This window comes from Gavia stellata, chromosome 16, assembly GCF_030936135.1.
Source record: "Gavia stellata isolate bGavSte3 chromosome 16, bGavSte3.hap2, whole genome shotgun sequence".
NCBI lineage: Eukaryota > Metazoa > Chordata > Aves > Gaviiformes > Gaviidae > Gavia > Gavia stellata.
The window spans coordinates 6,871,684-6,887,420 of record NC_082609.1 but is presented as its reverse complement, the minus strand read 5'-3'; the positions used below and the strand labels follow the sequence as shown (position 1 = coordinate 6,887,420).

At 58.4% G+C, this 15,737-nt stretch overlaps 1 protein-coding gene across 1 annotated transcript in view; it reads left to right on the top strand.

Annotated features, from left to right (window-relative positions):
• Positions 1-3,027: 3,027 nt before the first annotated feature.
• Positions 3,028-15,737, top strand: part of PDGFRB (platelet derived growth factor receptor beta) — a 32,479-nt gene continuing 19,769 nt past the window's right edge. The window contains exons 1-2 of the mRNA XM_059825148.1: positions 3,028-3,044; positions 3,218-3,374. The gene's annotated coding sequence lies outside the window, so the exon portion shown is untranslated. The remainder of the gene's footprint in view (positions 3,045-3,217; positions 3,375-15,737) is intronic.

Genomic DNA, 15,737 nt, shown 5'->3' with positions numbered 1-15,737 from the left:
GCCCTCGTTAAATCTTTGGAGAAGCAGGAAAGGCTGACATCTGCTTCTTCTTTCCTACCTGCCTCTCACCTGCTGCCAGGTGGGACCTGTCACTGACTCCAGCACAGCCATTCCTGCCATCGTGTTGGATCACCTGGCTCTGGGATCTCTTCTCCATGTCAGGGATATGGGCTTTTCCCTGTGGTCCCAGCTCTGCCTGGTATGGGGCAGGAGGTCAGAAAGCTGCTTTCATCCAGGTGATGCCAGAGCAGTCCAAATACCCTGGAGTGTCCCTATCTCAGTGGCTGCTCTCCCCACCAGAGACGCTGTACTACATGACCCCAAGCCCCTGCTAGCACTTCATGATGCTTATCGAGGCTGGAAATCTCAGCCGAGAGCAGCTCTGGCAGCCCACACTGCAGCTGTCCCAGCCCCGGGGGAACCACTAAGTCCTGCAAGCGCCACGAATGGGGGTGCAGGCACCAAAAATAGAGGTGAGCAACAAAGTGAGGGTGAGGCAGAGGTAGCTGAGCGGCTCCCCTCCGCCCATGCACTCACACAAGCGAGTCTCTCTGGCTTCGGTGCTTCCTCCGAGCTGGCCTTTCCCAGGAGCTGCTGTAACCCTGACGCGCTGTTCCTAAACAAACTGCGCGGCCCTGGATGCTCCCTGGGGATATACAGTGTGGGCCGCCCTGTGCTTGCCGGGATGCTGTGGGCTCTCCAGGGCTCTCCCAGCATCCCAAAACAATGAACGCTGGCCTTTGCAGGCTTCTCCTGGGAGAGGGTTTTGTTTGCCCAGATTGTCCCTGCTCCCAGCCCGGGAGTGAACATTGGGGTCATCCGTTTGCAGGGGAGAGAGGGGGCAATATCGGCAACCTCGGGATCAGGATGCTCTGTCCTCAAGCGTGGTCTGTGCTAGCTTTTCTACCCCCTGCTCACCCCAGGTAGCCCATCCCCAGGGCAAGGGGGCCAGCAAGATTGTATGAGAGGGTTTTTCCCTCTCCTGGTGTGTTGGGAGCAGCAATACCGTCCTTGGAGGGGGGACGCTGCCGGGAAATAGCTCTGCTGAGCTATTCCCAGCAGCTCACATGTCCCCATGCAGGGACCTGTCAGACACATCTTTATCCCTTGGGAAAAGTGTCGGGAAGAGACATGTGCACAGCACGTCCCCTCTGCCGCCTGCCCCCCATATGAGCTGCTCTCACGCTCACCAGCTCCTCTTCTGAACGACAGACCATCTTGACTCGGGGGGGGCTGCCAGGGCCCCCCAACATGTGTCCGCCACCACATCTGGAGTCGGGGAATCCGGCCAGCTCAGCGCAGGGGAGCAGCGGAGTCTCACCCAGCCATCACCGCTTCACCCCCCCCGCCACGTAACCCAGAGTAAGAGCCCCTCCAGCTCCTGGGGAGCCGCCTCTCCAGCATCCTTCCTTTCCCCGGCCTCCCTCTCCTGCCTGGGCTCAGCCACGTCCGCATCTCCCCGGCCCTGCCCGCAGCTGTACCTGCCCGGCTGCCTGACCCTGCCAGGCACGGAGCCGGCACGTGAACCCCATGCAAAGTGCTGCTCATTGCATGTGGATAACCGGGGGTGCCGCAGCCCGGCTCTCCTCGCCCTCCGCGGCTGCACAGAATAAAGACCTTCCCCTTTGGTTTTTCATCGGTGCAAAGAAAACACCCAGATAATGGCCGATAAGCGGCAATCTCTTGGGCTAGTCCAGCCGGGGAATCATTAGCCGTCCCGATTGTGCAGGCGTTCGATAGTGAGGCAGGAGGGGACGAGTCTGTCCTGCAAACAAGCCAGGAACACAGATTTCAGCGGTGTTGTCTTTATGGGCATGGCTTTTTCATTCTTGGAAAGGGAAAAAAAAAGAAAGATAGAAAGGTATCTTTTCAGGGCAGCCTCCTTTTTCAGGATAGCCAGTGCATGTTTGCAGTTGTTCTTGTTTGGATCAGACAAAAGCTCATCCCCAAGATGGAAATGGTGGCAAGAAATGATGGGTCAAAAGATAGTTTTGATCCAAAGAGCTTCTGCACCTTGTTACAGTGCCAAAACAAATTGCAAAAAAAATCCCCTTTTAGACAAACAATAATGTTTTGCCTATTGAGAGATTCTCAGAAACTTTCTTTGAACTCGTCAAGGTGTGGGGAGAATTTAAAGCAGGTTCATCAGCTGCCCAGGGCAGGAGGGGTGCAGGACATCTGAGACGAGGTGGAAACTCCTGCCGCCTCTCCCAGCTCCATGCCCCTCGGCAGCTTAAACCGCCCCAAGTCCCCAACCAAACCCACCCTCTGCTGCAGCATCCCAGTTGCACAAGACCTTTTATTCCCCTTCCCCCCCAAAAAAAAAGGACTGGGAGGGTGCGTTGGCGGTCCCCGAGCGGCTGCAGCCGGCCGGGGGTCAGCAGGGCGGGAGGCGCAGTGCCGACACGACACGGCCCGGGGAGGCGTCCGGGGGGAATACGCGGAGTCGGTTCAGTACAGGCCTTCTTTAATAAAAACATGAGTCAGCTGCTGGCGTGGGCAGCGGATTTTCTAAACATCCCCTCATATCCTGAGAAAGGAAAAAAAAAAAAAAAAGAAAACGGGAGGGGGGGGCTTGAGGGGAAAAAAAAAAAATAAAAGAAAAAGAAAACAGGGAAAAAGGCCAGAATTGAAAGCAGACACAGGGAGAGAGCAGCTCCTTCTCTCTGGTTTAAGGAGGCGAGAGCCGGGCTGGTCCGGGCTCCTTTTGTTTCCCGTTAGCCAGGCCCTCGCTGCTCCCCCTCATCGGCAGCCTGCGGCAAAACTCCCCTCTCCTTGCAGCCACTTTGGCTTCTCCTCCTTTTTAAAATTTTTCCCCCCCCCCCGTTGCACTCGTCTGCCGGGCTTTACTCGCAAGTTTTGCTCTGCAAAGGGTCCCCGCAGAGGGTGGAGGGAGGAAGTCAGAGGGACTCCGCTCCTCATTGGCGAGGCAGCCTCCCCCCTTCTCCTCCTCCCGAGGTCTCTTTTATTTATATACGCACACACACGCATGCACATCCCTCCAAGCCCCACACCGGGGCCGAGGCAGCCGGACCCCCTCCCAGGTGGGCTAGGGGCTGCCCAGGGCGCTGCTGAGATGCACTAGAGGAGCAGAGCAAGGGCTTGGCTGCAGCCCAGCCCTGGCACAGCCTTGCCTCTCCTTTTGATTTGATTTTATTTTTTTTCCCCCTCCTCCCCTCCACTTCATTTCTTCCCTTCCCTCTCTTTCTCCTTTAAGTGGAAAAGCCTTGCCAGCTGGGGAAGGCTGGGAGGGCAGCGAGAGCCTCAGCAGGCAGCAGATAAAGAGTGCGGAGGAGGAGAGGAAAGAATTTCGGGGCGGCCAGCGCCCGTGGGACGTGCAGCACAGACGCTCGCCTGGTGGGACCCTCCCCAAGGTAAGCCCTCGCGTCGCCCACCCGGGTGCCAGCTCACCCTCTGCTCTGGCTCCCCGGCTGGGAAACCTTGTGCTGGAGGTGGTATGGACCTCAAGGACCCTCTCCCCGAGCCAGCCCGGTTGCTCTGGAAGGGACTTTGCTCCCCTGCAAGGGGCTGGCACCCGAAAACATCCCACCAAGCCCTGGGGAGGTGGTGTTTGGTGGAGGGTGGCCGAGCTCTGCAGCACCCCATGGGAAAAGCCGTCTCATCAGCTCTCGTCAGGTCCTGGGCTGGGATGGCTGCGGGGAGCCATGGCGATGCTGCGGCTGTAGGGCAGGAGGTGGGACCCCACTGCAGTGGGAGCAGGACCCAGGGGAACTCTGCTTCTCCCTGGGGAGCTCTTGCTCCCTCCCTGGATCAGGGGGTTACCCTGGCTCTCCCAGCCCAGCGGCTGTGGGAGGACTGGGGTGTGCGTGGATAAGGGGCTGCTCACCATCCCCAGCGAGACATCATCCAGAGGCGTGATTGTGCTCCGCTGCAGAGCAGCATCACCGCAGCGTTAACACATCCATGGTCATCCCTAAATGCAGCATGCTCCTAGGACCACACCGCTTCGGTCTGTGCACTTGGCAGGACTCCTGTCCCTGTGGGCCAGGCCAAGGTGAAGAGGGATGTCTGCAAGCCCTCCTCAGGGCCTGCATCCTGGCGTGGAGGGGGGAGAGCCTGGTAAAACCCTTCTAGGCTTGCATGTGGGCAACTGCTCTGCTATCCCAGGAGCTGAGGGCTTCCAACAGGCTGGAGCTGGTCCGGAACGAAGCTGCGCTGCCTCAGGGAGCCCCGACAGCCCGGGTACAGGGGGTTGCATGACCTGCGGGGATTTGGTGCTCACACTGGGACCATTGTGGGTTCAGAGCATCCAGCTCCTACACTCACCTACCAACAGGGAGACTTTCAAAGCAGGACTTGTGGTGGAAAGGGATGTTGTGCTTCTCCATTCTTGCCCCAGAGCACCTGGGGCTTCTGCTGAAGCAGTGGGCAAATAGCTAAAAGTAGTCGGTGTGGTGTGCAAACCCCGTTTGCAGGGGCTTGGCAGTCCCAAATCTTTTCAGAGGGTCTCCCATCGACGAGGAGGACCAGCAATGTTGAGCCCCAGTGCTCCCCAGGGGCCATTGAGGGGTTGGTTGAAGGGTCATTTCCCTCTCAACACCCTGTAGGACAAGGTGCCTGTGCACCTCGTGCTCTCGGGACAGGGGCACACACGTTTTCTTCAGACAGACGGAGCCAGTGACAAAGATGTGGCTCTGCCTGACAGAGGGCACATGTTGGGCTGGCTCAGAGGGGGAGCTGCCAGGTAGCCGCCCTGGTTGGCAGCCAGCCCTGGGCATGGTCTGACATGAAGCTTGAAGTCCCTCCTTGACATTGATGTCACCCAGGCACGGTTGTGCTGTGATCCCGGTAGCAGTCACCAACCAGGGTCCAGGAAATACCCCCGAGTCAGTCGATGCATCAAGAGGGATCAGTGTTTTGGAGAAGCATCAAGCCACAGTGACCCATTTGCAGCACGCAAAGGACTTTTCTCTCTCCCTAAAGCCAGCTGTCCCTTCCCCCAGCTCAACAGCATGGAGGGTCCTTGCTGAAGGAGCAGGCAGAGGGACCGCAGCCACCCAATTACCTGCCTTTGGCTCATCTCCCACATCCCCATGCAGGGCTGGGGGTTCAGGGTCTGCACACAAGCACGGCCAGCTGTAATGCTGCAGTCAGGGAGAAGTTAGCCATGGCTTGTTGTCCAAAGTCCCGGGCATTTCTAGTGGGGTCCCACAGGGCTCTGGCCTGGGCTTGGTCCTCTGCAATTTCTACACTAACCACCTGGGCGACCGACGAGCGCACATACTAAACTCCAGGCTGGCACCAAGCTGGGTGGGCAGCTGGAGTAGGGACAGATCAGAGCGCAGGAGGATCCCAAGGGCTCTGGGAGGAGTCCAGCGTCAACCAGGCAACAGCAAGCTGTGACAGCATGCTGCCATTGCGAAGGAAATATTAAATGTCTGTGTGTGATCTTGGGAGCTAACAGCCCAGGCAGTTTGTGTGGTGGGAAAGGATCTGGCTATAGCGGACACAAACCAGATTGCAGTGTGGTGCGGGGAAACACGCAGCTCTTCCCGTGGGATGTGCTGAAAGGTGCACAGCCAGAGGCAGCACGAACAGGCAGGGCGGAGGGAGTCGGTCCTCCCCAGCGAGTGATGCCAAGCGCTTCAGCAGGGATGCACACAGAGTGGAAAGGCTTGGGGAGAGCAGGGAGGGGGATCAGAAGCCCAGAAGAGGCTGCAGAGGACTGGGAGAAGGGTTGATGGGGCTTGTTGGTCACCGGGTGTTGTGGGGAGGTAGCACGCTGTCCTCATGCACAGGAAAGGTCACTGAAAAGAAAAAAGTTAGCTTTTAGGGGAAGTCTGTAGGTTTAAAGACATGAGGCTGGGTGCCCTCAGCCCCACAGGTTTCAAAGGACATGTTGGGCAAACCTCTGGCTGGGGAGAAGTGGGCACTGCAGCAGGGCAGTGACCCCACGATCTCTTTCAGCCTCATTTTTGATGGGTCTGTGACAGGATTTCCAACGCACTCAGAACAACACTGTTAGGAAGAGGAGAGCACTGAGCCCTTCTCCAGGACTAGGGCAAGACGAAATTGTCTTAGTGAGCACCAGAGGAAAGCTGAGGTTAAGAAATGATCTCTAGCTGCGAGAGCGATGCCATGCAAGAAGGGACCATGTTGGCTGCCCATGGCATCTCCCGAATGACGGACAGGTGTGACCGGGCACTGCCAGAGGGTCCGGGCAGAGACTCCTACGCTCAGCTCCACGCTGGGGCCAGGCGGTCCCCGAGGTCCCTCTGGCCCCGGTGTCTGAGGCCATGCTGAAGCGGGATAAGACTGCAATGGTGTTCACAGGGTCAGCCCCCGGTGAAACGCCTTCCCGGGATGTAGCAGCAAAGGGCAGGGAGCGAAGGAGCTACACGGTGGCCGAATCCCGTGGGAGCACAGCCGCTGGTGCTGGCAATGGGGGCTGCCTTTGGCCCAGAGCTGGAGGGAGCTGGGGACCGCGTGGGCTCGAGGCTGGCTGGACGCATCCTATCGCTGCAAGGGAGGATCCGGGCTGAACACTTTGTGGAGTTTGTTTGTTTGTACTTTAACCAAGGGAAAGAAATCCCCTGGAGAGGAGCTGTGAGGGGAGGGTATAGACCGGGTATTGTTTCCTGAGAGGCTGGAGCAGCTCCAGGAGGCTCCTTCCGTTCTGCCAGGCAAATTGGACATAACAAGGCTTGTTTTAGGGGTGGCTGTTTCCCCTCCTCCTCTCCCCCATTGCCTAATTAGGCTCCCTGAGCAAGCACACCTCTGCCCTGCTCCGGTCCCACCAGGACACCTCCTCCTGGAAGTGCAGGACTTTCCCGGCACTGTGGGGGACACAGAGCAGACCCGGCCAGGACAGGGACAGGAACGTGTGCCGGGGATGCACAGAGGGGTGCTGGGATGGGTCATGCGCCGAGCAATGGGGTCGCCCATGTCCATCGTCCCCCCAGCCTGGTAGCAGGAGACATACGGTGATGCGCTGCCCCTCACACCCTGGCTTTCCATCATCCCTGGGTGCACACCTGGGGCACAGGCTGGGGCTTGACCTGGTGTGTGTTTGTACCCTTGTCCTGCAACCACTGACCTGCAGGGCCAGAGGACCGCAGTGTGGAGAGCCTGTGCAGGGAGCAGGGAGCTCACAAAAGCTCCCACAGAAAGGTTGCTACCAGGAAAGCCAGGTTGGTATAGTGCAAGCAGTGTATGTCCCGCACCCATGGATGGACTCATCCTCTCCAGGGCATGCCTGCTGGGGCACCTGCTCTTCTGTCCACGTGTCTGCTAACACCCATCCTACACTCTTCCCTGGGCTCAGCGAGAGACGCAATGGGGCTCGCAGGAGGTTTTGGGCTGCAGAAGCAGGAGCAGGGAAGGGTTGGAGACTGTGGGGGTGTAACCAAGGGCACTGCGCTCCCTGTCAAACCCCAGGCTGCAAACCAGGAGACAGATGGAGTAGGAGGTACCTTCTCCCCGCTATGGAAGGGGACTTCTCAGCACGTCCCCATGGGCAGCACCAGGGCTGCTTGGTGGGACGAGGCTCCCAAAGCAGGCAGGAGACTGGCAGGCGACAGGCAAGCTTGCCCCTCGGTGTGAGGCCCCATCCCGCCGGTCCCTCTGCTTTCCCCTTTCTGGCCCGTCTACCACGCGAAAGACTCTGTGACTGAAATCTTAATGCTACCGAGACACAGTAATTGGCACCAATTAAATTGCTACATTCATGTTTGAATTGCTTTAACTGGCGAGACACACTGTCTTATTTATACAAAAAAATATGTTTGCTTGTGGGTTTGACTGAACTGGGGCCAGCAGAAAATACACCATTTCGAGCCTCGTTCTCTGCAAGTGCATTCTCCGCTCGCAAACTGGAAGTCACCTCGGTTTCAGCCTTTGCTGAGCAAGTGGTTGCAGAACAGAAACCCTGCTTTCCTCGGGGCCAAGCGCTGCTGGCATCGCGAGAGGGGTCCCCTCCTCTCTCCCCGCAGACAGCTGCCAAGTTTCCCTCTCCAGCCTGGGGGCTGTTTGGGAGAATATGGTCTGATTCAGGGAGGCGAATTCCTGGTGTGGGGAGCGGGACTCGGTGCCCATTTTAAAGCTGTGCTCAGGGGAGGGCAGGGGGTGCTGGCAGCTGCCAGCCCCAGCACTGAGTCCTGCCTCGGCTTCTCCTCCGGAGGATCCGTGGGGTTTTGGGGGCAGGGGCTGTTTGCAGAGCATGGGTGCAGAGGGGAACTGATTTTTGCTCCGTGACTGAGGGCAGAGGAACCCCTGAAGGTTATAAAGGACCCTGTGTGCAGGATGGCAAGCGTAGCTCATGCTGCCTGTGCAAGGCTTGTAGGAAGAGGTTTTCCAAGAGGGAGGCATCCCTTGTGCAACCTGCGGTTGCAGAGGGGATGTGCTTGGCTTTCTCTGCACCCCCCCTCACCCCCAAAAAGCTCCATCGCTGCTCCCAGGTCCTCTTGTTATAGGGAGGTGGGGGCCAGCCCCTCATCATGTGTGATTGCCTGCTGGGGGTCTGACCCCAGCTTGCCAGCGGGGGAGGCGTGGGGTGAGGGTGGCTGCCCCCAGCACTGCAGTTCGGCTGTCTCTGTGGTGCTGGCGCTGGGTGCCACCACCCTGGTCTTCCTGCCCCACGGGTGGGCTTATGGAGGAGGGGGCATGATCAGACCCCAACACCAAGAGCTGCACCAGCAGCTGGGTTTTACTCCCTCTCAGGGACCCAGAAGTAGCAGGGCCAAATCAAACACAACCCCCCTCTGAAAAGCAGCCTCTGCCCTTCACATCCCAGCGCTGCCTGGCCCCATCCTCTCCCACCTTGGCCGTGGTGCCAGGCTCCTCTCCAGGTCCCATGGACGGGTGAATGGTGCCCTGACCGCAGAGCTGGTGAGTGCCTAATCCCGGCCACGAGAGCCTAAAACCCAGAACAAAGCGATTAAGCTTGGGTCCCTTGCCGGCAGCCGAAAAGAGAAGAGCCAATGTATCCACGCGGATTATCTCCTCCTCCCCGGCAGATCTGTGTCTCACGGAAATTTTCAGAGGATCAAGTTGCCTATCCTTTGCTGGGACATGGAGATGGAGAGCCCACAACACTCTGGCTGCTCCCAGGGCTTCGCAAAGCTCCTGCATCCTACTAGGGGGAAGAGGAGAGGAAGATGGCTCTATTTTTCCTCCTGCCTCCATCGCCCTCCCCTTGCAGCTGACGATTAGTGGTTAATTAGAGCCAGCCGGGACCTTCGGCCCCAGCCCTGGCCCCACCACAGAAGCCACCCTCGAGCAGAGACTGTGAGTAGGTGATGGAGATGCTGATGTGCTGGGGACTGTTTTCCTCCTTGTGTATAGCCTAGCAAAGTGCTTCCCTTGAATCTCTGCAGGAAGGCAGGCACGGCTTTCTGGCAGCTGCAGCACCAGACCGAGGAAAGCCCTGGGGGTGGCAGGGCATGGGATGAGTAGCCTGGATGGTGCCCAACCCTTGCTACCACATCCCCTGCTTCCCCTCTCCATTCCGCCCGTGGTGGGGAAAAGCATCAAGTGAGCAGATAGGCTCTGCTCAGAGAGCCCAGCCCCATCCAGCCCCACGCGGTTGGGAGCTGGGACCCCCAGATATTCCAGTTTGGGGATGGAGGGGCCAGAGAGCTCTTTGAGCAGCTGCTACCAGCCAGCCCAGAGGCATTGCTACCTGGTTGGAGCTGCTTTTTCCTAGGGCCAGGTGATGCAGGGAGCTGCAGGGGTCCTGGCCCGTGGTTTGGGTGTCCTGCAGCCATGTTCGTAACTCACATTGGGCACATGCTCATGAAGCAGCGTGGTGTGTTCTCCTAAAAATGTCTTTGCTGTCAGGGGCAATGGAGAAGTTGGGGGATGGTCATGGGCAGCCCTGGCTGGGCTCTGTTTCATCCTTTAGAGCATCCTGCTGGAGAAGGGCACTGGGAAAGGCTGAAACGCTCCCAAGGGGCACACTTGTGCCTCCCCAGGGGGGTCATCGCACTGCAAGGGGTGAACCCCAGGACTGAGCAGAGCCCTGCTCCCCACACCTGGCATGAGCATCCCCAGTCGTGCACAATGCCAGAGTTCAGGGCTGTGTTCTGAAATGCTGGCCAGCCCCCAGCACCACCACGGACCAGTCCCAGCACCACCATGGGACAGCCCCAGCATCACCATGGCCCTGACACCCACCAGCTGCCCTAGGGAGACCAATGGGGACAGGATTCGGCTGGGGCGAGGAGCGGGGTATACAGCAAGGGACAGCCAGGCACCGTATCGGTCTTTCCCGGCACGTGGCAGCCATTCCTCCCAACACCCCTGTCCCCCCTCCCCCAGCCCCAGGTGAGCCCTGGTCCTCGCCCAGGGTTTTCCCACAGCCTGGGCCAAGCTCGCACGCTCCGGGGAGCAGCCCCACTGGCCCCGGGGTCCGGCCTTTCCTCCGAAAGCGGAAGCGGGGGAGCACGCGCAGCCGAAAGGGCCACGAATACCAACACTCGGGGCTGGGGGATTATTTATAACGCTGGCACCTCTCCAAACAGATGTTTCATTTTATTTTGAACTTGCACTAAATAGGTCACTCGTTTCCTCCGTCTCCCATGGGCTTAAAATGGAGGGGGGAAGCGGGGGGGATTAGGGGTGAGAGAGCAGGGCTCTCCGTGGTCCCACGTCCCCCCGAGCCAGCTCCTTGCAGTGATGTGTCACGGAGAGCCCACGGCTGGAGGTTTGCTGGATCACGCGCATGGATGTCGCGGTCCCCGCATGCTCGGAGAGGGAGGATGGCTGCAGCCAAAACGGGGGTGCGTAGGGCTCGCCACCCCACCCCATTCCTCACATGTCTGACCCCAGGGCTGCTGAATCATGCCGCCGGGGCTCAGTGTGGACTCATCCTCCCTGGCAGCCTCCCTCCCTGCTTTGGAGTCATGGTCCTCACTTTCGGCTTTCTGACAGATGCTGTCAAAGCCCGCGATAGCCCGTGGCTGGCCCAGAGGAGGCTGGCTGTGCGAGCTTGTGTCCTGCCGTCTGCTGCAGGACCAGTGTCCTCATGACGATGCAACCACCTTCTCCAGGCACCACCGAAGCTGGGGACCAAGGTCTGGGGTTCTGGGCAGGGGCTCCGGTCGCACCAGCCCTGCTCTCTGCAGCAGAGTCGGGCAGGAGAGCTGTGCCTGCGTATGGGCACAGTTTCCCTGAGCTCATACTGCCCCAGAGGTGGCATCTGCCCATGCTTTGACCATCTCCTAGAGAGCTTGTGGTTGTGGCTTTAATTACGTATTCACAGACGAAGGAGCTCTGGTAAAACTGCTCAAAGGGTTCAGGCATTTGCCAAATGAAATGCCAAAACCTCACCTCTGCATGACTAAAAGAAACCCCCAAACCCAGGCACGTTGCAAGCAGGCACCCAGGGCTCTCAGCATCCCTTGGTCTCACCAGCGCCTGGGTAAAGCCTCAGGACCCCCTTGGTGCTGGCAGGCAGCTGCGCAAGGTGGGTTTTGCCCCCAGGCATTCATCCTTTGGGCAGGGATGGCCTGTGGGACCCCGGGGACTTCCCAGCCCCTCTGCTCCTCAGCCTGGTTTCAGATTTCCTACCTCTGCTGTTTATCAGCAGCTGTTTATGGGCCTTGGGAGGACAGGCTCCCCATGTGTGTGCCCTGCGTAATTCTAGCCATGTGCTGGGAAAAAGAAAAAGGGCTCTGTGATGATAATCTGGCCTGTGAGTAAACGCGGTGTCATGGGAGCCGAGGGACCCCAGAGTAGAGATGTTGCAACTCCGGACGGTTCCAGCCAAGGGAAAAAAAAAAAAAACCCAGCTCAGTTTTATTTAGATTAAAGGGTGGGAAAGAAGCAGTCACGGAGGCTGGGGGGAGGGTGGCAGAGCAAAACAGGACAAGCCAAGGAGTTTTGCTGCCGGACAAGCGAGGCTTTAGTTTCAGGGGTTGCCAGCCTTTGCTTGGGGAGTTTTTTGCCTTCGAAAGCAGGGGACATTGTCTCCCCCAGCCAGGAGAAACCCTCATTCCCTGGCTGTGAGCAGCATTGATCATGGGATCCATACGGGTCTTTTTTTGTTGCATACGGGCACCCATGATCTCACTTAATGACTCAGATGCACTTAGACAAAGAAGAAATAAAGTATATTTTACTTCCCGCTAATTTGCACCAGATGTCCCTGGCCTGCTTGGCAGGACGGTGGGGCCAGCGAGCATTGTGGGAGCGCCTGGAAGCACAGCCCCAGCAAGACAAGGGGCTAGAAATAGAAAGCCAGAGGAAGAGAAAGGACCAGCGGCTGTGTGAGAGGCCTGGCTTCGCTTCTACGCTTCTTCCTTTGCCACGGTCATGCTGCTGCCAGCCGAGATGCCTTCATGGGCTGGGATGGCAGCCAGCACCTCTGCCCAGCATCGCAGGAGCGGGGAGGCTCAGGCAAGGGGAGGACGGCTAGGGGAGAAGAGCAACATGGGGCAACGGATGCAGGAATTGCCCCTGGAAATGCAAAAGGGGGTTGCTGAGAGGGGGCTGGGTGCCCTGATTTCCAGCGGATAGCACATCCCCTTGCTGGTGATTGATGGTCTGTATGGACTAGAGCTCCTTCCAAGGTGGCTGTCAGGGCAGCCGCAGCTGCTTTCCCCCTCCCTGGCACACCAAGCCATCCCATTCCCGGTGCACCAGCTTTGCAGGCTGGTTCCCAGCTCCCACAGCTCTGGGGGTGCTTGCGGGACCCCCATACTGGTTCTCCGCAGGGCATTAGTGGTTGTGGAGGAGAGGCGAGAAACGTGGTCTAGGCATGCTTAGGAGGAGGGCGGTGGACTGGGAGGGCCTCCTTGGTGTGGATGCCTATCTGTGTAGATCTCCCATGGTTTAAGGCATTTGCAGGGCTGGAAATGGTGCTGTCCCACATGATCTGTGCTTGGGCATGGGCAGTGCCATGCCATGCTTGTGCCAGCAGTGGCTGCCATGCGTGCTGAGATGCTCTGCCAGCAGCACTGCACATGCTGGGAGCAAGTACAGAGGGAAGGGGGCTCAGAGGTGTGGCAGGGCACGCCGAGCAAAGTCAAAGGAAATTCTTGCGTCGTTACCCAAGAATAGGCAAGACTGAGCCCACACAACACATTTTGGGTGTTAGCAAAGGCATCTTCAGCTTACTAGCATCCTTGAACAAGAGATAGGTCTGGACTGGGGGAACGGTAATAAATCAATAAGGTTTGGTGATGCTTGAGCTCCTTAGCAAGGTACTGCAAGGTGGGAGGAGTGGCAGAGATGGCTGAAGGAATGGTCCTCCCTAAATAAAGGTGGGACCATACTCAGCAGAGGCTGGATACGGCTCTTCCTTGTATCCAGAACCTTGGGTGTAGCCCTGCTCCCGTCACAGAAATTCCTGTCCAGGTTCATCAGCCACAGAGGCATCACCCCTGGCCGCTGCTCAAAGCAGCGAGCAGGGGAGTGGGAGAGGAGGCGGAGGAGAAACCTCAGCTGTCATCAGACTTGGGATGCAGGAGAAATGGGAGCAGGCTGCACTGGAGAGGCTGTGAAGTCATGAGACAGGGAATCATGAGACTTGAATCCCGGTCCTGGCGCAGCTGTGGTCCTGCTGCGTGGCCTTGGCCGTGCTGTTTGACCTCTCTGATCTGGCCCTCTCGCCTGTGTCCTGCCTGTGAGAGCATGGCTCTGTGGGCCGTCAGAGCCCCGGGTGCCCTCTGCACAGCCCTGCTGCTGCTCAGGGATGTCAGGGGTGGCCCCATTTATCCCATCTTCCCATGCAACACGCTGCAAAAGCAGGAGGCCAGAGGTGTGCAAATAGGCTTTCAGAGGTGCCTGGCCCCAGCCGGCTATGGGACGCTTTCCTTTCACCTGCACAGCAGCAGTCTGGGAAACCCAACAGCCCTGGAGCTGGGACAGGTCTCCCTCATCTCGCCTGCAAACACTGCTCGCTGCTCTCGAGTCCGGAGGAGGAACAGCCAGCGGGTGCGTCCCTGCACATATCAGCAGGCCGGGCTGATGTGATTACAGAGGAAAGATAAGGACAGACAATGTGGCTGTATCACCAGGCAGGGACAGTCGCCTGTATCTGCCTCTCATTTGGACTCAAAAGCCTCCCAGACATTCACGGTCCCGCAGTGCCCAGCTCCGGGCCCCGGTGCGCGGCAGCGTGGAGGCGAGCAGCGACGTGGCGTGCAGGCTGGTGGTGAGCCGTCCTCTCCTGCGGCACTCAGCGGATCCCCAGCTTGGCCCCAGGGACCCGAGCCCCTGGGACAGCGCAGCCACCCCACAGCCATTTGGGGCTGAGTCTGCGTACAGGGCTGCATCGTCCAGCCAGCCTGGCCTCCCTGCGAGCCAGCTGACCTCCTGTCTCCTCTTCCAGCCAAATTCTTCTTTTAGAATAATAAACAGTGCAGCTCAAGAGAAAAGCTCGCTGCCCTGCTGGGCCAGGGATGGCTTGCCCTCATATCGCAGCGCTGGAGCGGGGCAGAGGGAAGGTCTGTGCTGGTGGGGAGGAGAGGATGGTGAGGGGTATAACACGGGGATGGAGAGCTAGGACTTCACTTCAGGGGCTGCAAGGTGGGAGGCTGCCGCAGAGCTGCAGGGCTGAGTGAAAGGCTCTGGACATGGCATTGCTGCAGGACCTCCCTGGCTCTAGGCATGCGCCAGGATGGGTGGAGGCAAATGGTCCCATGGCTTGAAAAGGCTCAGGTCCTGGCCCGTGGGAAGGATGTAGGAGTCTGAGGGGTCCATGGCACCCTGTTAACCCATAGAGCTGGGAGGAGACAATCCAAGGCACTGAGCATCGTGTAGGTGCCTGCACTTGGGTCCCTGGGTGGAATAATGTCTGGGTGCCTGCTTTTGGATCACTGAGTGGGGTTGCACCCACCTCAGCTCCTCCTTGTGTAGCATTCTTAGGATGCATCTTATTGCTCTTGCTGAGAACAAAAGCTGAGATTGAGGAGGGAAACAACAAGCGCTCTCAAAGCTGGCAGTGAGCTGGGTGCATTTGCATCCTTTGTGAAATGCCTGTGTGCATCCACGTGTGCAAGCACACTTGTCCCCCGTGACAGGGAAAGAAAGGTTTTTCCTTCTGCTAGCCAGGCTGTGCGTGCATCCTGCAGGACGGGCAGAGCTCAGCATCTCTGAGCGTGCCTCTCACCCTGGCCAGAGCAGACAAACAAGGGAGAGGTCACCACCCTTTGCGAGACGTTGCCACCCTCCCACTCTGCTTGGAAAGCATCTCCAAGAGAAATGTCTTTCTGCAAAACCAGCGACTTTATTAAAACCAGCTATGAACACATGGGAGGAGGCCAGAGTCAGCAGGCAGAGGCTGCAGGGCTCTCACTGCTCACTGGAGCAACACCCATGCTAGCCCAGCACCAGCGTGCACCCGCGTCCGGCTACCCAGCTCCAGCAGAGCCGTGGTTTGCCCCATCAGTGATCCTGCAGAGATCACTGGTGGAGTGAGGCACCTGTCTGTGTGGGTAGAGGAAGCCAAGATCTCGCCTGCAACAGGACTAACAGTGACAGCCATGAAGCTGGACAGGCAGTTAAAAGCTGGGCATGAGCTTCAGAAGACCTTAGCTGCTGACAGGCAGATATTTGGCAGGGGGCAAATACAGCCTGGCTTGTGCATGCAGGCAGGGAGGGGTGGAAGGAGAGGATCCCAGTTGTCCTTACAACCTTGAACATTGAATGATGGATGAATCACACACCTCTGTAAAGGAGAATTGGGAAACAAAGCTAATTGTTCTCATGGCAGTGCCTTGGGGGGCAGCGAGATTAGGTTGTCCATCCTCCTCCTCTCTTCTGCAGGTCGGTGC